The 18,165-nt window shown below is 36.5% G+C and overlaps 37 non-coding genes across 37 annotated transcripts; all 37 read right to left on the bottom strand.

Moving 5' to 3' along the window:
* Positions 1 to 217: 217 nt before the first annotated feature.
* On the bottom strand, positions 218 to 289 carry TRNAH-GUG (transfer RNA histidin (anticodon GUG)). Its single transcript has one exon. It is a non-coding gene; the product is annotated as a tRNA-His (tRNA).
* A 118-nt stretch (positions 290 to 407) lies between these two features.
* TRNAH-GUG (transfer RNA histidin (anticodon GUG)) lies at positions 408 to 479 on the bottom strand. The gene has a single exon. It is a non-coding gene; the product is annotated as a tRNA-His (tRNA).
* Positions 480 to 787: 308 nt separating this feature from the next.
* TRNAH-GUG (transfer RNA histidin (anticodon GUG)) lies at positions 788 to 859 on the bottom strand. The gene has a single exon. It is a non-coding gene; the product is annotated as a tRNA-His (tRNA).
* Positions 860 to 977: 118 nt separating this feature from the next.
* On the bottom strand, positions 978 to 1,049 carry TRNAH-GUG (transfer RNA histidin (anticodon GUG)). The gene has a single exon. It is a non-coding gene; the product is annotated as a tRNA-His (tRNA).
* A 688-nt stretch (positions 1,050 to 1,737) lies between these two features.
* TRNAH-GUG (transfer RNA histidin (anticodon GUG)) lies at positions 1,738 to 1,809 on the bottom strand. Its single transcript has one exon. It is a non-coding gene; the product is annotated as a tRNA-His (tRNA).
* Positions 1,810 to 2,117: 308 nt separating this feature from the next.
* TRNAH-GUG (transfer RNA histidin (anticodon GUG)) lies at positions 2,118 to 2,189 on the bottom strand. The gene has a single exon. It is a non-coding gene; the product is annotated as a tRNA-His (tRNA).
* Positions 2,190 to 2,307: 118 nt separating this feature from the next.
* On the bottom strand, positions 2,308 to 2,379 carry TRNAH-GUG (transfer RNA histidin (anticodon GUG)). Its single transcript has one exon. It is a non-coding gene; the product is annotated as a tRNA-His (tRNA).
* Positions 2,380 to 2,687: 308 nt separating this feature from the next.
* On the bottom strand, positions 2,688 to 2,759 carry TRNAH-GUG (transfer RNA histidin (anticodon GUG)). Its single transcript has one exon. It is a non-coding gene; the product is annotated as a tRNA-His (tRNA).
* Positions 2,760 to 2,877: 118 nt separating this feature from the next.
* Positions 2,878 to 2,949, bottom strand: TRNAH-GUG (transfer RNA histidin (anticodon GUG)). Its single transcript has one exon. It is a non-coding gene; the product is annotated as a tRNA-His (tRNA).
* Positions 2,950 to 3,447: 498 nt separating this feature from the next.
* TRNAH-GUG (transfer RNA histidin (anticodon GUG)) lies at positions 3,448 to 3,519 on the bottom strand. The gene has a single exon. It is a non-coding gene; the product is annotated as a tRNA-His (tRNA).
* Positions 3,520 to 3,637: 118 nt separating this feature from the next.
* On the bottom strand, positions 3,638 to 3,709 carry TRNAH-GUG (transfer RNA histidin (anticodon GUG)). The gene has a single exon. It is a non-coding gene; the product is annotated as a tRNA-His (tRNA).
* Positions 3,710 to 3,827: 118 nt separating this feature from the next.
* On the bottom strand, positions 3,828 to 3,899 carry TRNAH-GUG (transfer RNA histidin (anticodon GUG)). The gene has a single exon. It is a non-coding gene; the product is annotated as a tRNA-His (tRNA).
* A 118-nt stretch (positions 3,900 to 4,017) lies between these two features.
* TRNAH-GUG (transfer RNA histidin (anticodon GUG)) lies at positions 4,018 to 4,089 on the bottom strand. Its single transcript has one exon. It is a non-coding gene; the product is annotated as a tRNA-His (tRNA).
* A 118-nt stretch (positions 4,090 to 4,207) lies between these two features.
* On the bottom strand, positions 4,208 to 4,279 carry TRNAH-GUG (transfer RNA histidin (anticodon GUG)). The gene has a single exon. It is a non-coding gene; the product is annotated as a tRNA-His (tRNA).
* A 118-nt stretch (positions 4,280 to 4,397) lies between these two features.
* TRNAH-GUG (transfer RNA histidin (anticodon GUG)) lies at positions 4,398 to 4,469 on the bottom strand. Its single transcript has one exon. It is a non-coding gene; the product is annotated as a tRNA-His (tRNA).
* Positions 4,470 to 4,587: 118 nt separating this feature from the next.
* On the bottom strand, positions 4,588 to 4,659 carry TRNAH-GUG (transfer RNA histidin (anticodon GUG)). Its single transcript has one exon. It is a non-coding gene; the product is annotated as a tRNA-His (tRNA).
* Positions 4,660 to 4,777: 118 nt separating this feature from the next.
* Positions 4,778 to 4,849, bottom strand: TRNAH-GUG (transfer RNA histidin (anticodon GUG)). The gene has a single exon. It is a non-coding gene; the product is annotated as a tRNA-His (tRNA).
* A 118-nt stretch (positions 4,850 to 4,967) lies between these two features.
* TRNAH-GUG (transfer RNA histidin (anticodon GUG)) lies at positions 4,968 to 5,039 on the bottom strand. The gene has a single exon. It is a non-coding gene; the product is annotated as a tRNA-His (tRNA).
* Positions 5,040 to 5,157: 118 nt separating this feature from the next.
* TRNAH-GUG (transfer RNA histidin (anticodon GUG)) lies at positions 5,158 to 5,229 on the bottom strand. The gene has a single exon. It is a non-coding gene; the product is annotated as a tRNA-His (tRNA).
* Positions 5,230 to 5,917: 688 nt separating this feature from the next.
* TRNAH-GUG (transfer RNA histidin (anticodon GUG)) lies at positions 5,918 to 5,989 on the bottom strand. Its single transcript has one exon. It is a non-coding gene; the product is annotated as a tRNA-His (tRNA).
* A 118-nt stretch (positions 5,990 to 6,107) lies between these two features.
* TRNAH-GUG (transfer RNA histidin (anticodon GUG)) lies at positions 6,108 to 6,179 on the bottom strand. Its single transcript has one exon. It is a non-coding gene; the product is annotated as a tRNA-His (tRNA).
* A 118-nt stretch (positions 6,180 to 6,297) lies between these two features.
* On the bottom strand, positions 6,298 to 6,369 carry TRNAH-GUG (transfer RNA histidin (anticodon GUG)). Its single transcript has one exon. It is a non-coding gene; the product is annotated as a tRNA-His (tRNA).
* A 118-nt stretch (positions 6,370 to 6,487) lies between these two features.
* On the bottom strand, positions 6,488 to 6,559 carry TRNAH-GUG (transfer RNA histidin (anticodon GUG)). Its single transcript has one exon. It is a non-coding gene; the product is annotated as a tRNA-His (tRNA).
* A 118-nt stretch (positions 6,560 to 6,677) lies between these two features.
* TRNAH-GUG (transfer RNA histidin (anticodon GUG)) lies at positions 6,678 to 6,749 on the bottom strand. The gene has a single exon. It is a non-coding gene; the product is annotated as a tRNA-His (tRNA).
* Positions 6,750 to 6,867: 118 nt separating this feature from the next.
* Positions 6,868 to 6,939, bottom strand: TRNAH-GUG (transfer RNA histidin (anticodon GUG)). Its single transcript has one exon. It is a non-coding gene; the product is annotated as a tRNA-His (tRNA).
* Positions 6,940 to 7,057: 118 nt separating this feature from the next.
* TRNAH-GUG (transfer RNA histidin (anticodon GUG)) lies at positions 7,058 to 7,129 on the bottom strand. The gene has a single exon. It is a non-coding gene; the product is annotated as a tRNA-His (tRNA).
* Positions 7,130 to 7,817: 688 nt separating this feature from the next.
* On the bottom strand, positions 7,818 to 7,889 carry TRNAH-GUG (transfer RNA histidin (anticodon GUG)). Its single transcript has one exon. It is a non-coding gene; the product is annotated as a tRNA-His (tRNA).
* Positions 7,890 to 8,007: 118 nt separating this feature from the next.
* Positions 8,008 to 8,079, bottom strand: TRNAH-GUG (transfer RNA histidin (anticodon GUG)). Its single transcript has one exon. It is a non-coding gene; the product is annotated as a tRNA-His (tRNA).
* A 688-nt stretch (positions 8,080 to 8,767) lies between these two features.
* Positions 8,768 to 8,839, bottom strand: TRNAH-GUG (transfer RNA histidin (anticodon GUG)). Its single transcript has one exon. It is a non-coding gene; the product is annotated as a tRNA-His (tRNA).
* Positions 8,840 to 8,957: 118 nt separating this feature from the next.
* Positions 8,958 to 9,029, bottom strand: TRNAH-AUG (transfer RNA histidin (anticodon AUG)). The gene has a single exon. It is a non-coding gene; the product is annotated as a tRNA-His (tRNA).
* Positions 9,030 to 9,147: 118 nt separating this feature from the next.
* TRNAH-GUG (transfer RNA histidin (anticodon GUG)) lies at positions 9,148 to 9,219 on the bottom strand. Its single transcript has one exon. It is a non-coding gene; the product is annotated as a tRNA-His (tRNA).
* Positions 9,220 to 9,337: 118 nt separating this feature from the next.
* On the bottom strand, positions 9,338 to 9,409 carry TRNAH-GUG (transfer RNA histidin (anticodon GUG)). The gene has a single exon. It is a non-coding gene; the product is annotated as a tRNA-His (tRNA).
* Positions 9,410 to 9,527: 118 nt separating this feature from the next.
* On the bottom strand, positions 9,528 to 9,599 carry TRNAH-GUG (transfer RNA histidin (anticodon GUG)). The gene has a single exon. It is a non-coding gene; the product is annotated as a tRNA-His (tRNA).
* Positions 9,600 to 9,717: 118 nt separating this feature from the next.
* On the bottom strand, positions 9,718 to 9,789 carry TRNAH-GUG (transfer RNA histidin (anticodon GUG)). The gene has a single exon. It is a non-coding gene; the product is annotated as a tRNA-His (tRNA).
* A 118-nt stretch (positions 9,790 to 9,907) lies between these two features.
* On the bottom strand, positions 9,908 to 9,979 carry TRNAH-GUG (transfer RNA histidin (anticodon GUG)). The gene has a single exon. It is a non-coding gene; the product is annotated as a tRNA-His (tRNA).
* A 688-nt stretch (positions 9,980 to 10,667) lies between these two features.
* Positions 10,668 to 10,739, bottom strand: TRNAH-GUG (transfer RNA histidin (anticodon GUG)). Its single transcript has one exon. It is a non-coding gene; the product is annotated as a tRNA-His (tRNA).
* A 1,542-nt stretch (positions 10,740 to 12,281) lies between these two features.
* Positions 12,282 to 12,353, bottom strand: TRNAH-GUG (transfer RNA histidin (anticodon GUG)). The gene has a single exon. It is a non-coding gene; the product is annotated as a tRNA-His (tRNA).
* Between the last annotated feature and the right edge of the window lie 5,812 nt (positions 12,354 to 18,165).

Here is an 18,165-nt window from a genome sequence, read left to right as displayed (position 1 = left end):
GTATTGTACCGTTTAGGGGAATCTAACTGCCGTGACCAGGATTCGAACCTGGGTTATTGCGGCCACAAAGCAATGCACTAACCACTATACGATCACGGCTCAGAAGTGGTGAGCGTAATTGTAATTTTATGTTTAGGGAGAATATTCCTAGTTTTAAGGAAAAATGCTCTATCCTTAAAGGAAAGAAAAAGTATTGTACCGTTTAGGGGAATCTAACTGCCGTGACCAGGATTCGAACCTGGGTTATTACGGCCACAACGCAATGTACTAACCACTATACGATCACGGCTCAGAAGTGGTGAGCGTAATTGTAATTTTATGTTTAGGGAGAATATTCCTAGTTTTAAGGAAAAATGCTCTATCCTTAAAGGAAAGAAAAAGTATTGTACCGTTTAGGGGAATCTAACTGCCGTGACCAGGATTCGAACCTGGGTTATTACGGCCACAACGCAATGTACTAACCACTATACGATCACGGCTCAGAAGTGGTGAGCGTAATTGTAATTTTATGTTTAGGGAGAATATTCCTAGTTTTAAGGAAAAATGCTCTATCCTTAAAGGAAAGAAAAAGTATTGTACCGTTTAGGGGAATCTAACTGCCGTGACCAGGATTCGAACCTGGGTTATTGCGGCCACAAAGCAATGCACTAACCACTATACGATCACGGCTCAGAAGTGGTGAGCGTAATTGTAATTTTATGTTTAGGGAGAATATTCCTAGTTTTAAGGAAAAATGCTCTATCCTTAAAGGAAAGAAAAAGTATTGTACCGTTTAGGGGAATCTAACTGCCGTGACCAGGATTCGAACCTGGGTTATTGCGGCCACAACGCAATGTACTAACCACTATACGATCACGGCTCAGAAGTGGTGAGTGTAATTGTAATTTTATGTTTAGGGAGAATATTCCTAGTTTTAAGGAAAAATGCTCTATCCTTAAAGGAAGAAAAAAGTATTGTACCGTTTAGGGGAATATAACTGCCGTGACCAGGATTCGAACCTGGGTTATTGCGGCCACAACGCAATGTACTAACCACTATACAATCACGGCTCAGAAGTGGTGAGTGTAATTGTAATTTTATGTTTAGGGAGAATATTCCTAGTTTTAAGGAAAAATGCTCTATCCTTAAAGGAAGAAAAAAGTATTGTACCGTTTAGGGGAATCTAACTGCCGTGACCAGGATTCGAACCTGCGTTATTGCGGCCACAACGCAATGTACTAACCTCTATACGATCACGGCTCAGAAGTGGTGAGTGTAATTGTAATTTTATTTTTAGGGAGAATATTCCTAGTTTTAAGGAAAAATGCTCTATCCTTAAAGGAAGAAAAAAGTATTGTACCGTTCAGGGGTATCTAACTGCCTTGACCAGGATTCGTACCTGGGTTTTTGCGGCCACAAAGCAATGTGCTTAACACTATACGATCACGGCTCTGAAGTGGTGAGTGTAATTGTAATTTTATGTTTAGGGACAATATTTCTAGTTTTAAGGAAAAATGCTCTATCCTTAAAGGAAGAAAAAAGCATTGTACCGTTTAGGGGAATCTAACTGCCGTAACCAGGATTCGTACCTGGGCTATTGCGGCCACAACGCAATGTACTAACCACTATACGATCACGGCTCAGAAGTGGTGAGTGTAATTGTAATTTTATGTTTAGGGAGAATATTCCTAGTTTTAAGGAAAAATGCTCTATCCTTAAAGGAAGAAAAAAGTATTGTTTCGTTTAGGGAAATCTAACTGCCGTGACCAGGATTCGAACCTGGGTTATTGCGGCCACAACGTAATGTACTAACCACTATACGATCACGGCTCAGAAGTGGCGAGTGTAATAGTAATTTTATGTTTAGGGAGAATATTCCTAGTTTTAAGGAAAAATGCTCTATCCTTAAAGGAAAGAAAAAGTATTGTACCGTTTAGGGGAATCTAACTGCCGTGACCAGGATTCGAACCTGGGTTATTACGGCCACAACGCAATGTACTAACTACTATACGATCACGGCTCAGAAGTGGTGAGTGTAATTGTAATTTTATGTTTAGGGAGAATATTCCTAGTTTAAAGGAAAAATGCTCTGTCCTTAAAGGAAGAAAAAAGTATTGTTCCGTTTAGGGGAATCTAACTGCCGTGACCAGGATTCGAACCTGGGTTATTGCGGCCACAGCGCAATGTACTAACCACTATACGATCACGGCTCAGAAGTGGCGAGTGTAATAGTAATTTTATGTTTAGGGAGAATATTCCTAGTTTTAAGGAAAAATGCTCTATCCTTAAAGGAAAGAAAAAGTATTGTACCGTTTAGGGGAATCTAACTGCCGTGACCAGGATTCGAACCTGGGTTATTACGGCCACAACGCAATGTACTAACCACTGTACGATCACGGCTCAGAAGTGGTGAGCGTAATTGTAATTTTATGTTTAGGGAGAATATTCCTAGTTTAAAGGAAAAATGCTCTATCCTTAAATGAAGAGAAAAGTATTGTACCGTTTAGCGGAATCTAACTGCCGTGACCAGGATTCGAACCTGGGTTATTGAGGCCACAACGCAATGTACTAACCACTTTACGATCACGGCTCAGAAGTGGTGAGTGTAATTGTAATTTTATGTTTAGGGAGAATATTCCTAGTTTTAAGGAAAAATGCTCTATCCTTAAAGGAAGAAAAAAGTATTGTACCGTTTAGGGGAATCTAACTGCCGTGACCAGGACTCGAACCTGGGTTATTGCGGCCACAACGCAATGTACTAACCTCTATACGATCACGGCTCAGAAGTGGTGAGTGTAATTGTAATTTTATGTTTAGGGAGAATATTCCTAGTTTTAAGGAAAAATGCTCTATCCTTAAAGGAAGAAAAAAGTATTGTACCGTTTAGGGGAATCTAACTGCCGTGACCAGGATTCGAACCTGGGTTATTGCGGCCACAACGCAATGTGCTAACCACTAAACGATCACGGCTCAGAAGTGGTGAGTGTAATTGTAATTTTTTGTTTAGGGAGAATATTCCTAGTTTTAAGGAAAAATGCTCTATCCTTAAAGGAAGGAAAAAGTATTGTACCGTTTAGGGGAATCTAACTGCCGTGACCAGGACTCGAACCTGGGTTATTGCGGCTACAACGCAATGTACTAACCTCTATACGATCACGGCTCAGAAGTGGTGAGTGTAAATGTAATTTTATGTTTAGGGAGAATATTCCTAGTTTTAAGGAAAAATGCTCTATCCTTAAAGGAAGAAAAAAGTATTGTACCGTTGAGGGGAATCTAACTGCCTTGACCAGGATTCGTACCTGGGTTATTGCGGCCACAACGCAATGTGCTAAACACTATACGATCACGGCTCTGAAGTGGTGAGTGTAATTGTAATTTTATGTTTAGGGAGAATATTCCTAGTTTTAAGGAAAAATGCTCTATCCTTAAAGGAAGAAAAAAGTATTGTACCGTTTAGGGGAATCTAACTGCCGTGACCAGGATTCGTACCTGGGCTATTGCGGCCACAACGCAATGTACTAACCACTATACGATCACGGCTCGGAAGTGGTGAGTGTAATTGTAATTTTATGTTTAGGGAGAATATTCCTAGTTTTAAGGAAAAATGCTCAATCCTTAAAGGAAGAAAAAAGTATTGTACCGTTTAGGGGAATCTAACTGCCGTGACCAGGATTCGAACCTGGGTTATTGCGGCCACAACGCAATGTACTAACCACTATACGATCACGGCTCAGAAGTGGTGAGCGTAATTGTAATTTTATGTTTAGGGAGAATATTCCTAGTTTTAAGGAAAAATTCTCTATCCTTAAAGGAAAGAAAAAGTATTGTACCGTTTAGGGGAATCTAACTGCCGTGACCAGGATTCGAACCTGGGTTATTACGGCCACAACGCAATGTACTAACCACTATACGATCACGGCTCAGAAGTGGTGAGCGTAATTGTAATTTTATGTTTAGGGAGAATATTCCTAGTTTTAAGGAAAAATGCTCTATCCTTAAAGGAAAGAAAAAGTATTGTACCGTTTAGGGGAATCTAACTGCCGTGACCAGGATTCGAACCTGGGTTATTACGGCCACAACGCAATGTACTAACCACTATACGATCACGGCTCAGAAGTGGTGAGCGTAATTGTAATTTTATGTTTAGGGAGAATATTCCTAGTTTTAAGGAAAAATGCTCTATCCTTAAAGGAAAGAAAAAGTATTGTACCGTTTAGGGGAATCTAACTGCCGTGACCAGGATTCGAACCTGGGTTATTGCGGCCACAACGCAATGTACTAACCACTATACGATCACGGCTCAGAAGTGGTGAGCGTAATTGTAATTTTATGTTTAGGGAGAATATTCCTAGTTTTAATGAAAAATTCTCTATCCTTAAAGGAAAGAAAAAGTATTGTACCGTTTAGGGGAATCTAACTGCCGTGACCAGGATTCGAACCTGGGTTATTACGGCCACAACGCAATGTACTAACCACTATACGATCACGGCTCAGAAGTGGTGAGCGTAATTGTAATTTTATGTTTAGGGAGAATATTCCTAGTTTTAAGGAAAAATGCTCTATACTTAAAGGAAAGAAAAAGTATTGTACCGTTTAGGGGAATCTAACTGCCGTGACCAGGATTCGAACCTGGGTTATTACGGCCACAACGCAATGTACTAACCACTATACGATCACGGCTCAGAAGTGGTGAGCGTAATTGTAATTTTATGTTTAGGGAGAATATTCCTAGTTTTAAGGAAAAATGCTCTATCCTTAAAGGAAAGAAAAAGTATTGTACCGTTTAGGGGAATCTAACTGCCGTGACCAGGATTCGAACCTGGGTTATTGCGGCCACAACGCAATGTACTAACCACTATACGATCACGGCTCAGAAGTGGTGAGCGTAATTGTAATATTATGTTTAGGGAGAATATTCCTAGTTTTAAGGAAAAATGCTATGTCCTTAAAGGAAGAAAAAAGTATTGTACCGTTTAGGGGAATCTAACTGCCGTGACCAGGATTCGAACCTGGGTTATTACGGCCACAACGCAATGTACTAACCACTATACGATCACGGCTCAGAAGTGGTGAGCGTAATTGTAATTTTATGTTTAGGGAGAATATTCCTAGTTTTAAGGAAAAATGCTCTATCCTTAAAGGAAGAAAAAAGTATTGTACCGTTTAGGGGAATCTAACTGCCGTGACCAGGATTCGAACCTGGGTTATTGCAGCCACAACGCAATGTACTAACCACTATACGATCACGGCTCAGAAGTGGTGAGTGTAATTGTAATTTTATGTTTAGGGAGAATATTCCTAGTTTTAAGGAAAAATGCTCTATCCTTAAAGGAAGAAAAAAGTATTGTACAGTTTAGGGGAATCTAACTGCCGTGACCAGGATTCGTATCTAGGTTAATGCGGCCACAACGCAATGTACTAACCACTATACGATCACGGCTCGGAAGTGGTGAGTGTAATTGTAATTTTATGTTCAGGGAGAATATTCCTAGTTTTAAGGAAAAATGCTCTATACTTAAAGGAAGAAAAAAGTATTGTACCGTTTAGGGGAATCTAACTGCCGTGACCAGGATTCGTAACTGGGTTATTGCGGCCGCAACGCAATGTGCTAACCGCTATACGATCACGGCTCAGAAGTGGTGAGTGTAATTGTAATTTTATGTTTAGGGAGAATATTCCTAGTTTTAAGGAAAAATGCTCTATCCTTAAGGGAAGAAAAAAGTATTGTACCATTTAGGGGAATCTAACTGCCGTGACAAGGCTTCGAACCTGGGTTAATGCGGCCACAACACAATGTACTAACCACTATACGATCACGGCTCAGAAGTGGTGAGTGTAATTGTAATTTTATGTTTAGGGAGAATATTCCTAGTTTTAAGGAAAAATGCTATGTCCTTAAAGGAAGAAAAAAGTATTGTACCGTTTAGCGGAATCTAACTGCCGTGACCAGGATTCGAACCTGGGTTATTGCGGCCACAACGCAATGTACTAACCACTATACGATCACGGCTCAGAAGTGGTGAGTGTAATTGTAATTTTATGTTTAGGGAGAATATTCCTAGTTTTAAGGAAAAATGCTCTATCCTTAAAGGAAAGAAAAAGTATTGTACCGTTTAGGGGAATCTAACTGCCGTGACCAGGATTCGAACCTGGGTTATTACGGCCACAACGCAATGTACTAACCACTATACGATCACGGCTCAGAAGTGGTGAGCGTAATTGTAATTTTATGTTTAGGGAGAATATTCCTAGTTTTAAGGAAAAATACTCTATCCTTAAAGGAAAGAAAAAGTATTGTACCGTTTAGGGGAATCTAACTGCCGTGACCAGGATTCGAACCTGGGTTATTGCGGCCACAACGCAATGTACTAACCACTATACGATCACGGCTCAGAAGTGGTGAGCGTAATTGTAATTTTATGTTTAGGGAGAATATTCCTAGTTTTAAGGAAAAATGCTCTATCCTTAAAGGAAAGAAAAAGTATTGTACCGTTTAGGGGAATCTAACTGCCGTGACCAGGATTCGAACCTGGGTTATTGCGGCCACAACGCAATGTACTAACCACTATACGATCACGGCTCAGAAGTGGTGAGCGTAATTGTAATTTTATGTTTAGGGAGAATATTCCTAGTTTTAAGGAAAAATGCTCTATCCTTAAAGGAAAGAAAAAGTATTGTACCGTTTAGGGGAATCTAACTGCCGTGACCAGGATTCGAACCTGGGTTATTGCGGCCACAACGCAATGTACTAACCACTATACGATCACGGCTCAGAAGTGGTGAGCGTAATTGTAATATTATGTTTAGGGAGAATATTCCTAGTTTTAAGGAAAAATGCTATGTCCTTAAAGGAAGAAAAAAGTATTGTACCGTTTAGGGGAATCTAACTGCCGTGACCAGGATTCGAACCTGGGTTATTACGGCCACAACGCAATGTACTAACCACTATACGATCACGGCTCAGAAGTGGTGAGCGTAATTGTAATTTTATGTTTAGGGAGAATATTCCTAGTTTTAAGGAAAAATGCTCTATCCTTAAAGGAAGAAAAAAGTATTGTACCGTTTAGGGGAATCTAACTGCCGTGACCAGGATTCGAACCTGGGTTATTGCAGCCACAACGCAATGTACTAACCACTATACGATCACGGCTCAGAAGTGGTGAGTGTAATTGTAATTTTATGTTTAGGGAGAATATTCCTAGTTTTAAGGAAAAATGCTCTATCCTTAAAGGAAGAAAAAAGTATTGTACCGTTTAGGGGAATCTAACTGCCGTGACCAGGATTCGAACCTGGGTTATATCGGCCACAACGCAATGTACTAACCACTATACGATCGCGGCTCATATGTGGCGAGTGTAATTGTAATTTTATGTTTAGGGAGAATATTCCTCGTTTTAAGGAAAAATGCTCTATCCTTAAAGGAAGAAAAAAGTATTGTACAGTTTAGGGGAATCTAACTGCCGTGACCAGGATTCGTATCTAGGTTAATGCGGCCACAACGCAATGTACTAACCACTATACGATCACGGCTCGGAAGTGGTGAGTGTAATTGTAATTTTATGTTCAGGGAGAATATTCCTAGTTTTAAGGAAAAATGCTCTATCCTTAAGGGAAGAAAAAAGTATTGTACCGTTTAGGGGAATCTAACTGCCGTGACAAGGCTTCGAACCTGGGTTATTGCGGCCACAACACAATGTACTAACCACTATACGATCACGGCTCAGAAGTGGTGAGTGTAATTGTAATTTTATGTTTAGGGAGAATATTCCTAGTTTTAAGGAAAAATGCTATGTCCTTAAAGGAAGAAAAAAGTATTGTACCGTTTAGCGGAATCTAACTGCCGTGACCAGGATTCGAACCTGGGTTATTGCGGCCACAACGCAATGTACTAACCACTATACGATCACGGCTCAGAAGTGGTGAGTGTAATTGTAATTTTATGTTTAGGGAGAATATTCCTAGTTTTAAGGAAAAATGCTCTATCCTTAAAGGAAGAAAAAAGTATTGTACCGTTTAGGGGAATCTAACTGCCGTGACCAGGATTCGAACCTGGGTTATTGCAGCCACAACGCAATGTACTAACCACTATACGATCACGGCTCAGAAGTGGTGAGTGTAATTGTAATTTTATGTTTAGGGAGAATATTCCTAGTTTTAAGGAAAAATGCTCTATCCTTAAAGGAAGAAAAAAGTATTGTACAGTTTAGGGGAATCTAACTGCCGTGACCAGGATTCGTATCTAGGTTAATGCGGCCACAACGCAATGTACTAACCACTATACGATCACGGCTCGGAAGTGGTGAGTGTAATTGTAATTTTATGTTCAGGGAGAATATTCCTAGTTTTAAGGAAAAATGCTCTATACTTAAAGGAAGAAAAAAGTATTGTACCGTTTAGGGGAATCTAACTGCCGTGACCAGGATTCGTAACTGGGTTATTGCGGCCGCAACGCAATGTGCTAACCGCTATACGATCACGGCTCAGAAGTGGTGAGTGTAATTGTAATTTTATGTTTAGGGAGAATATTCCTAGTTTTAAGGAAAAATGCTCTATCCTTAAGGGAAGAAAAAAGTATTGTACCATTTAGGGGAATCTAACTGCCGTGACAAGGCTTCGAACCTGGGTTAATGCGGCCACAACACAATGTACTAACCACTATACGATCACGGCTCAGAAGTGGTGAATGTAATTGTAATTTTATGTTTAGGGAGAATATTCCTAGTTTTAAGGAAAAATGCTATGTCCTTAAAGGAAGAAAAAAGTATTGTACCGTTTAGCGGAATCTAACTGCCGTGACCAGGATTCGAACCTGGGTTATTGCGGCCACAACGCAATGTACTAACCACTATACGATCACGGCTCAGAAGTGGTGAGTGTAATTGTAATTTTATGTTTAGGGAGAATATTCCTAGTTTTAAGGAAAAATGCTCTATCCTTAAAGGAAAGAAAAAGTATTGTACCGTTTAGGGGAATCTAACTGCCGTGACCAGGATTCGAACCTGGGTTATTACGGCCATAACGCAATGTACTAACCACTATACGATCACGGCTCAGAAGTGGTGAGCGTAATTGTAATTTTATGTTTAGGGAGAATATTCCTAGTTTTAAGGAAAAATGCTCTATCCTTAAAGGAAAGAAAAAGTATTGTACCGTTTAGGGGAATCTAACTGCCGTGACCAGGATTCGAACCTGGGTTATTGCGGCCACAACGCAATGTACTAACCACTATACGATCACGGCTCAGAAGTGGTGAGCGTAATTGTAATTTTATGTTTAGGGAGAATATTCCTAGTTTTAAGGAAAAATGCTCTATCCTTAAAGGAAAGAAAAAGTATTGTACCGTTTAGGGGAATCTAACTGCCGTGACCAGGATTCGAACCTGGGTTATTGCGGCCACAACGCAATGTACTAACCACTATACGATCACGGCTCAGAAGTGGTGAGCGTAATTGTAATTTTATGTTTAGGGAGAATATTCCTAGTTTTAAGGAAAAATGCTCTATCCTTAAAGGAAAGAAAAAGTATTGTACCGTTTAGGGGAATCTAACTGCCGTGACCAGGATTCGAACCTGGGTTATTGCGGCCACAACGCAATGTACTAACCACTATACGATCACGGCTCAGAAGTGGTGAGCGTAATTGTAATATTATGTTTAGGGAGAATATTCCTAGTTTTAAGGAAAAATGCTATGTCCTTAAAGGAAGAAAAAAGTATTGTACCGTTTAGGGGAATCTAACTGCCGTGACCAGGATTCGAACCTGGGTTATTACGGCCACAACGCAATGTACTAACCACTATACGATCACGGCTCAGAAGTGGTGAGCGTAATTGTAATTTTATGTTTAGGGAGAATATTCCTAGTTTTAAGGAAAAATGCTCTATCCTTAAAGGAAGAAAAACGTATTGTACCGTTTAGGGGAATCTAACTGCCGTGACCAGGATTCGAACCTGGGTTATTGCAGCCACAACGCAATGTACTAACCACTATACGATCACGGCTCAGAAGTGGTGAGTGTAATTGTAATTTTATGTTTAGGGAGAATATTCCTAGTTTTAAGGAAAAATGCTCTATCCTTAAAGGAAGAAAAAAGTATTGTACCGTTTAGGGGAATCTAACTGCCGTGACCAGGATTCGAACCTGGGTTATATCGGCCACAACGCAATGTACTAACCACTATACGATCGCGGCTCATATGTGGCGAGTGTAATTGTAATTTTATGTTTAGGGAGAATATTCCTCGTTTTAAGGAAAAATGCTCTATCCTTAAAGGAAGAAAAAAGTATTGTACAGTTTAGGGGAATCTAACTGCCGTGACCAGGATTCGTATCTAGGTTAATGCGGCCACAACGCAATGTACTAACCACTATACGATCACGGCTCGGAAGTGGTGAGTGTAATTGTAATTTTATGTTCAGGGAGAATATTCCTAGTTTTAAGGAAAAATGCTCTATCCTTAAGGGAAGAAAAAAGTATTGTACCGTTTAGGGGAATCTAACTGCCGTGACAAGGCTTCGAACCTGGGTTATTGCGGCCACAACACAATGTACTAACCACTATACGATCACGGCTCAGAAGTGGTGAGTGTAATTGTAATTTTATGTTTAGGGAGAATATTCCTAGTTTTAAGGAAAAATGCTATGTCCTTAAAGGAAGAAAAAAGTATTGTACCGTTTAGCGGAATCTAACTGCCGTGACCAGGATTCGAACCTGGGTTATTGCGGCCACAACGCAATGTACTAACCACTATACGATCACGGCTCAGAAGTGGTGAGTGTAATTGTAATTTTATGTTTAGGGAGAATATTCCTAGTTTTAAGGAAAAATGCTCTATCCTTAAGGGAAGAAAAAAGTATTGTACCGTTTAGGGGAATCTAACTGCCGTGACAAGGCTTCGAACCTGGGTTATTGCGGCCACAACACAATGTACTAACCACTATACGATCACGGCTCAGAAGTGGTGAGTGTAATTGTAATTTTATGTTTAGGGAGAATATTCCTAGTTTTAAGGAAAAATGCTCTATCCTTAAGGCTACACAGTACCCTAAAATTCGCAAAAATATGCAAAAAAATATTTTTGCATTTTTGGGTGGCTAATGTGGTTGGGAAGCAAGTTGAAAAATTTTGCATCTGAGATCTAATTAGTTTTAGAGATATTAGGATTTTTCCGAGTTGTGTCAGACTCACAATTTGACAAGCGAGGGGGCGTGGTTAGTTTCGTTTTCTTTTAAATCTAATTTTAAAACTTTTTTTTTCAAAAAAAGACTTATTTTATTTCGATGATTATTAATTTTCACTTTCTCCAAAAGTTATCAAATTTCACTTTCACTTCTAGAAGCATTGTTGTTTATTTATGTTCGGTGTTTGATGGATGCGTTCTTAAGTTGTGTTTTTACTAAATTTTTATTTATAAAAAGTCTTTTTTAAGACTAATATTTTTTAATTTATAAATACATTCGTAACAGAATATTTGTTATACTTGATTGACTGAATATTTATATAATTATGCTAGCTATTTCTTTAATCCTATTGCTTTGTTTGTCTAAACCAATGTTACGTGTATTTTAGCCGATACAGGTTACATATAAATTTTAAATGTGAAAAAATATAATACTATTAATATTCAAGTAAATTAGTGTTTTTGGACCAGCAATAAGTTTGTTTATAATATATTAAGTAAGTAGGACTGTACAAGCATTTTTAGTTTTGGTTTTATGGTTCTCTTTACTTTAAATGTCATTTTCTCAGACTTTCTTTTTTGTTGATGCCACTGTTTTCGATTCCCTAAGGCTTTTTTCCCTTTAAAGATAAAGCCTTGAAATTTTTTGTAGAAACTTTTATGTATATACAGACCAAAAGTTAGTATGGATTTCAGTGTGAGATGTATACATTTTTTTTAATAAAAATTTGAAGTTGGAGTTTTTAGAATTTTCGGGTTTTCCACGTGTTTAGTAACGATAAAAATAATTAAGATTCAACTAAGTATCAGAGCATCAAATCCATACTAACTTTTGTTCCTAATAATCTAAGATACTTATATTATTTAAAATAACTGAAAAATTTTGAAAATTAAAAAAGTTATAAAAATTTAAAAAAATCTTGAATTTTTTAAAAAAATTTAAATTTTTTAAATTGTGATTTGTCGATTTCCCTTTTCTTTTTGAAAATCAGTTTAATAATATAATACAAATGAAAATCTATTATTACTTTTAATATTACAGGCCTTAAAATTTTTTTTTAAAAAAGGGTACCGTGTAGCCTTAAATGAAGAAAAAAGTATTGTACCGTTTAGCGGAATCTAACTGCCGTGACCAGGATTCGAACCTGGGTTATTGCGGCCACAACGCAATGTACTAACCACTATACGATCACGGCTCAGAAGTGGTGAGTGTAATTGTAATTTTATGTTTAGGGAGAATATTCCTAGTTTTAAGGAAAAATGCTCTAACCTTAAAGGAAGAAAAAAGTATTCTACCGTTTAGGGGAATCTAACTGCCGTGACCAGGATTCGAACCTGGGTTATCGCGGCCACAATGCAATATACTAACCACTATACGATCACGGCTCAGAAGTAGTGAGTGTTAGTGCACTTACTTTTTTGTTTGGATTTATCAGACTTTAAGGAAAAAACTTTCTTCCTTAAATGATATAAAATTTTTTATTAATATTTCTAAAATTATCTGCGGTGATCAGGCACCGAACTTGTGTTATTGCGTCAACAACGAAACGTAGTTACCACTACACGCTCGTGTTTCGGAATACTTGTGTATAAGTATATAATAATTTTTTTCTGTGAACATAATCAGAGCTTCAAAGAGAAATGTTTACTTATAAAAGAAAAGAACTATTTTATGTAGTGTGAATCAAGCTTCATACCTATTCTTAAAACATATTTTAGAGACGACCGGAAAGTATACATTTCTCATTAATAAACTATTTTTTGGGGAAAATCTTATTTATAAAATTTATTAGATACACTGATCGATATTTTACTTTCTTGCATATTATGGAGCCTTTTGCCTGCTTTCTTAAATGTCTAACATATTTTTAGGGTTCGTACCCAGTGTAATTTATCATGCACATTAAAGTATGAAAAGTTGTTACTATAATGCATTTTATAGTAAGAACAATGAATTTGAAATGAATATGTCGAACAATCACATAGTCGCTTTAGTAAGTGTCCGAAATGTATACTAGGTCTTAGTCAAGTGCCACTGTCCAGCATACATTTGCCCTGTATATCCCGCACTGTTCTTTTTTTAAAGTTTTGTGCCACTGCCCGGTATGCCCTGCATCATTTTTTTTCAAGGTCAAGTGCCACTGCCCAGTATGCATCGAACCGGTCCGAACACTGATGTTTCTCCTAATCTATCCTCTAGAGATATTAAAAATCTTATTTTCGAAAGAATTGATCATCATAATCTCCAAATTTATTAACAACTTCCATTCTGAAAGCAGAATGCACAACTCTGTCTTTTTTCAGTTCGTTAAAAAAAGAAAAAAAAAGAGTAATTTTCTTTTTCTCTTGAGGATTCAAAAGCCATAATATAACCCGATGTGACCAAAAGAGGATGAACGATTGCTATCTTTAAGGGTTACTTACAGTTTCACTTCCGGATTACCCAGTTTTCTTAGTTATTTCTTTTTTCTTATGTTTCAAAATAAGTGCCCTTTGAAAGCGTTTTCCTCCCTGCTTTTGTTTTCGTCTCTCTTATTCTCTATTTTTTAAATCTGCCAATACGGACAGGTACTTTCATTTGCGTCACACAATGGGCTATGGACGACGGTCTGGGCCCGGGGACAACATACATTAGTTACATCCCGCTTCCCAGGGTGGACACATTCATACACCATCCATACATCCGCAAATCATAATTTTGACCCAAACCAGCGAACGATTAATCTCCGATTCAATACCCCCAGAGGTTTAATTTGTTCTGAAAACATGGACTACTTCATGACCCGACGTATTTAACATGCACCAGTCTCCATTAAAAACGCAAGGAGTCTTCGACCGGTGGGGATCGAACCCCTCTACCTCACGGACATGGGCTCAACGCCCAATCCTCGCCCTAACTCGTCCGAATAGACGTGAACGTCATCAGCTGTTCAACTTGTTAACAATTCAAAATAAATCGGACTTTAGGAGCGAGAACTATCAGAATTCAGAAATTAGCAAGTTTAATTTTTTCCGGCTTGTTTGCTAGTTTAACTGTTTGTTCTTTTAGGAGGAAAAATGTACGTTAAATTATATCTTACTGTAAGGATATTTCTTTCATAGTGTTATTTCTATGAATTTTCTTTTGTACTATATTTGAGTTGTTTTTTATTTGTTATCTATACATTTATTTCTCTTACGCGGCGACAAAAAAGAGCCTCATTACAACTCCCCGAATGGCAACGCTAGAAAATCGACCCATAATTGCCGCTAAAAATGTCACATGCCAAATCTAGCTGAGGTGGCTCAACATATAGCGTTTCTGAAAACGGAAACTGAAATAACCAGAGAAAGCATTCTCACCAAATGTGATATCTTCTGTAATTCACCCTATCATCTCATACTATTAAGCTAGGCAGAAGTGAGTAGTCTTTGTCGATAGATCTCTATTTTAATATTTTGTCGAAAGCGCTTTTTTTTCCACGAATTGATATATTACGAAGTTATTTGACGATTTTTGTTTTATATTACGAATTTATTTGTTTTCTTATTGTTATTAGTTATTCATCGAAAAATCAGTCTCAGTCGTAATGTTACGCTTTTGAAGTATAGCCAAAAGAAGCGTGCTCGAAGATTGGAAGAGAGCATTGATGACAGCTATGAAAGACGTAGTGGTGAATGAATGCGTGGACGACGTGCTGTCATTCAAGATTTAACTGTTGATGTTGTCGAACACAACATCGGTTCCATGCCCGAAATTTGTAGTTTTTGTACTGCTCAATTCTGCGCAGAAGAAAAAAATTCCTCTGGGAAATATAAGAAATGCTGCCATGATGGAGAAATCGAGTTGTGTTTTGAATTCTTAGAATTTTGTGTATTTGCAATGTACCTAAGTTAGTAGCGAGCGAAGCAAACCATATAAGATTGCGTAGCAATTTTCGGAGGTTGGCGAGCGTTAGCGAGCAGGGGGCGCAGCCCTCTAGCACTGAATATTTATTAGTTTTGTATGATTCATTTCGAAATATTTCGTGATTGCGGTATTATTAGTATTCAAAAACGAAAAGTATTTTAGTTGGACATGCTCGGGTAGAAAGTTTTGACCGATTCGAAAAGTCGATCTTCTCACTTCGAAATTTTTTTTTTCTCCCCGAAATCTTTTGGCCTTAATTTGGAAATATGTAGTAATTTTGGCCTTTAGAAATATGTATGCAGTAAATTTTTTAATCATGTTTGTCTTTTACATTCACACAAGACTGCATATTCATTGGTTGTTTAACGCTTTTTGTTCCCCTCTACGCTATTGCAGTGATTAGAAAATAAAAAAGACAAGAAATGTAATAAATTCTTTTAATAATTTATTAATAACTATATACAGTTCCATCAAGTGATCTGAATTCTATTTATATTCATATTCAGTGAGCATCGTAAAAACTGTACATTTTTGACATTTTCCTTCACACTATTTTATCAAGGACAAACAGGCATGTTTTATTTTCAGTGATTCTCTGCACACTCCTTTCAACCTTTTATAAACAGGTCTAAATTAAATGTCACATAAAATATTTTCCAAATTAATAATGTTTGCATGTATATATATATATATATATATATATATATATATATATATATATATAAGTTCAAAATGAAGAAAAAAACAAAGAAAAATTATAGACATATGAAAAAAAGGGGGTGGGAAATAACATTGTTACTTATTGTTATACAAAAACATTGTTACTTATTGTTTTTCTTAACTTTCTTAGTGTTTTCTTGTATTTATTTAGTTATTATATATATATATATATATATATATATATATATATATATATATATATATATATATATATATATATATATATATATATATATATATATATATATATATATATATATATATATATATATATATATATATATATATATATATATATATATATATATAAATAAATAAATACAAGAAAACACTAAGAAAGTAAAGAAAAACAATAAGTAACATTTATTGCGCTTAAGCTGCAAGTAAACAGCACTCATTAGATAAGTTCAAAATGAAGAATAAAACAAAGAAAAATTATAGACATATGAAAAAAAGGGGGTGGGAAATAATAAGTAAAAAAAAAGATTTATATTGATCTATACAATTCCATGTGCAAATCCATTTCGGGCAAATCCGTGGTTAAAATTATCTGCTAAAATTTTTTCTTTGTTAATTTTTCCATGTGCAAATCCATTTCGGGCAAATCCGTGTTAAAAATTATCTATTAAAATTTTTTCTTTGATAATTTAAATAATTTTTCTATGTACTAATCCATATCGTGCAAATCCGCGGCTAAAATTATTTACAAAGCAGGCAATTTATGTTTCTCTTTTCTATTTTATATTTTTTCTTAAATAAACATCTATCTTCTAAAACTATTTATGATCAATTTTTAAAATTATCCAGTATAATATTACCTCGTGCACATCCATTTCGGGCCCATCCTTGGTAACTAACAAATCAAAACTCAGAATAACAAATCACTTCAGCAGTGCAGTAAGAACGACACTTTAGAACCCTTTTGTTACACTCAATTTGCGCTTTTGTTTTCATCTTTTGTTTTCATATTTTGTAATCTGGCAATCTTTCTGCGAAAACATTTTTAAATCATTCTTGAAAAATAACTGTCCAAGTAAGTTGTTATGATTTTGCTACTCGCTTTATAGTCCCCCCTTTTTAATGTTTTTTATTTTTATTTTATTTTTTCTTTTATTTTATTATCTGTTTTTACATGTTATATTTACTTTTTATGATCTATTTTTACGTAGTTATTTTATAAAAAATTTTTTTGAGTGCTCCTCACACTATTGTATTAATATATTTTGCTTTGGCTTTATTGATACAATATCAGAAAGCACTCTGTTTTGCGGATATAATCGTGTGGGCTGAAGAAAAGATTATATCTTTTTTTCCGGCTTTTTTTCCGGTTTTTTAATTAACATTTCACTTTTTTTTTTTTTTTTTTTTTTTTTTTTTTTTTTAAATAAAATATTGTTTGTTGTTTTTTTTTTTACTTATTATTTCCCACCCCCTTTTTTTCATATGTCTATAATTTTTCTTTGTTTTATTCTTCATTTTGAACTTATATATATATATATATATATATATATATATTGGTGTGAATGACAGAAATGAGCGGTTGTTGACTTCCATCTGTGAATATTGTCAATCACATAGTCGCTTTGGTTAATGTCCGAAATATACATAAGGTCTAGTTAAGTGCCACTGCCCGGTATGCGATACGTCAATGTTTATTTTAAGGTTCAGTGCCACTGCCCGGTATAATCTACATCAATGTTTCTTTTAAGGTCAAGTGCCACTGCCCAGTGTGCATTTAACCAGTACTCCGAACGCTGATATTTCTCCTAATCTATCCTCAGCTGACATTAAAACATCGAATGAATATAATAATATCAACAAATCAATTAACATCAAATCACGTATAACAAATATTTCGGACATTCACCATTGAGACCATGTGACTGTTGACATTCACCGTGAAAGTCGACATTCTCTTGATTTTGGCCATTCACTGCAACATAAATATCGCACAGCTGCCAAGTTTCTTTTTCTTCTCATAAAAGATTTTTTCCCCCAATGGTAGTGTGAGAAAACAAAGGACAGAATTAAGATAAATTAAAATCTGCTCTTTGGGGCAGATTTTGGGACAGAAGTTCGTCTAAAAATTGCGTTAGACACAGGGTGACTCAGCACCAGGAATGGAAGTAGGGCAAGTCATAAGGATCTAGATTAGCTTAGTAACCCATGACCGGAATTGTAAACATACGCCGCAAGAGTGTTTTCAGTATTATGGACTAACTGTTCGTGAGCCGCGATGATTCAGTGAATAGAGCGCCCAATAATGTGAATCCAATGAGGTTCGCTTCCCAATCATTATTTTTATGAAATCAGTGAATCACGACATTTTATGCTCTACTTCGTTCCTGCTAATTAATAAATCATAAATACTTTTCCCTTTCAATCGAAGGTCAAAGATC

The sequence above is a fragment of the Parasteatoda tepidariorum genome, chromosome 4 (genome assembly GCF_982258835.1).
Source record: "Parasteatoda tepidariorum strain Cologne lab strain chromosome 4, Ptep-v5.0, whole genome shotgun sequence".
Classification (NCBI taxonomy): Eukaryota; Metazoa; Arthropoda; class Arachnida; order Araneae; family Theridiidae; genus Parasteatoda; species Parasteatoda tepidariorum.
The sequence above is the reverse complement of the archived record's forward strand: the minus strand, read 5'-3'. Positions and strand labels throughout refer to the sequence as shown.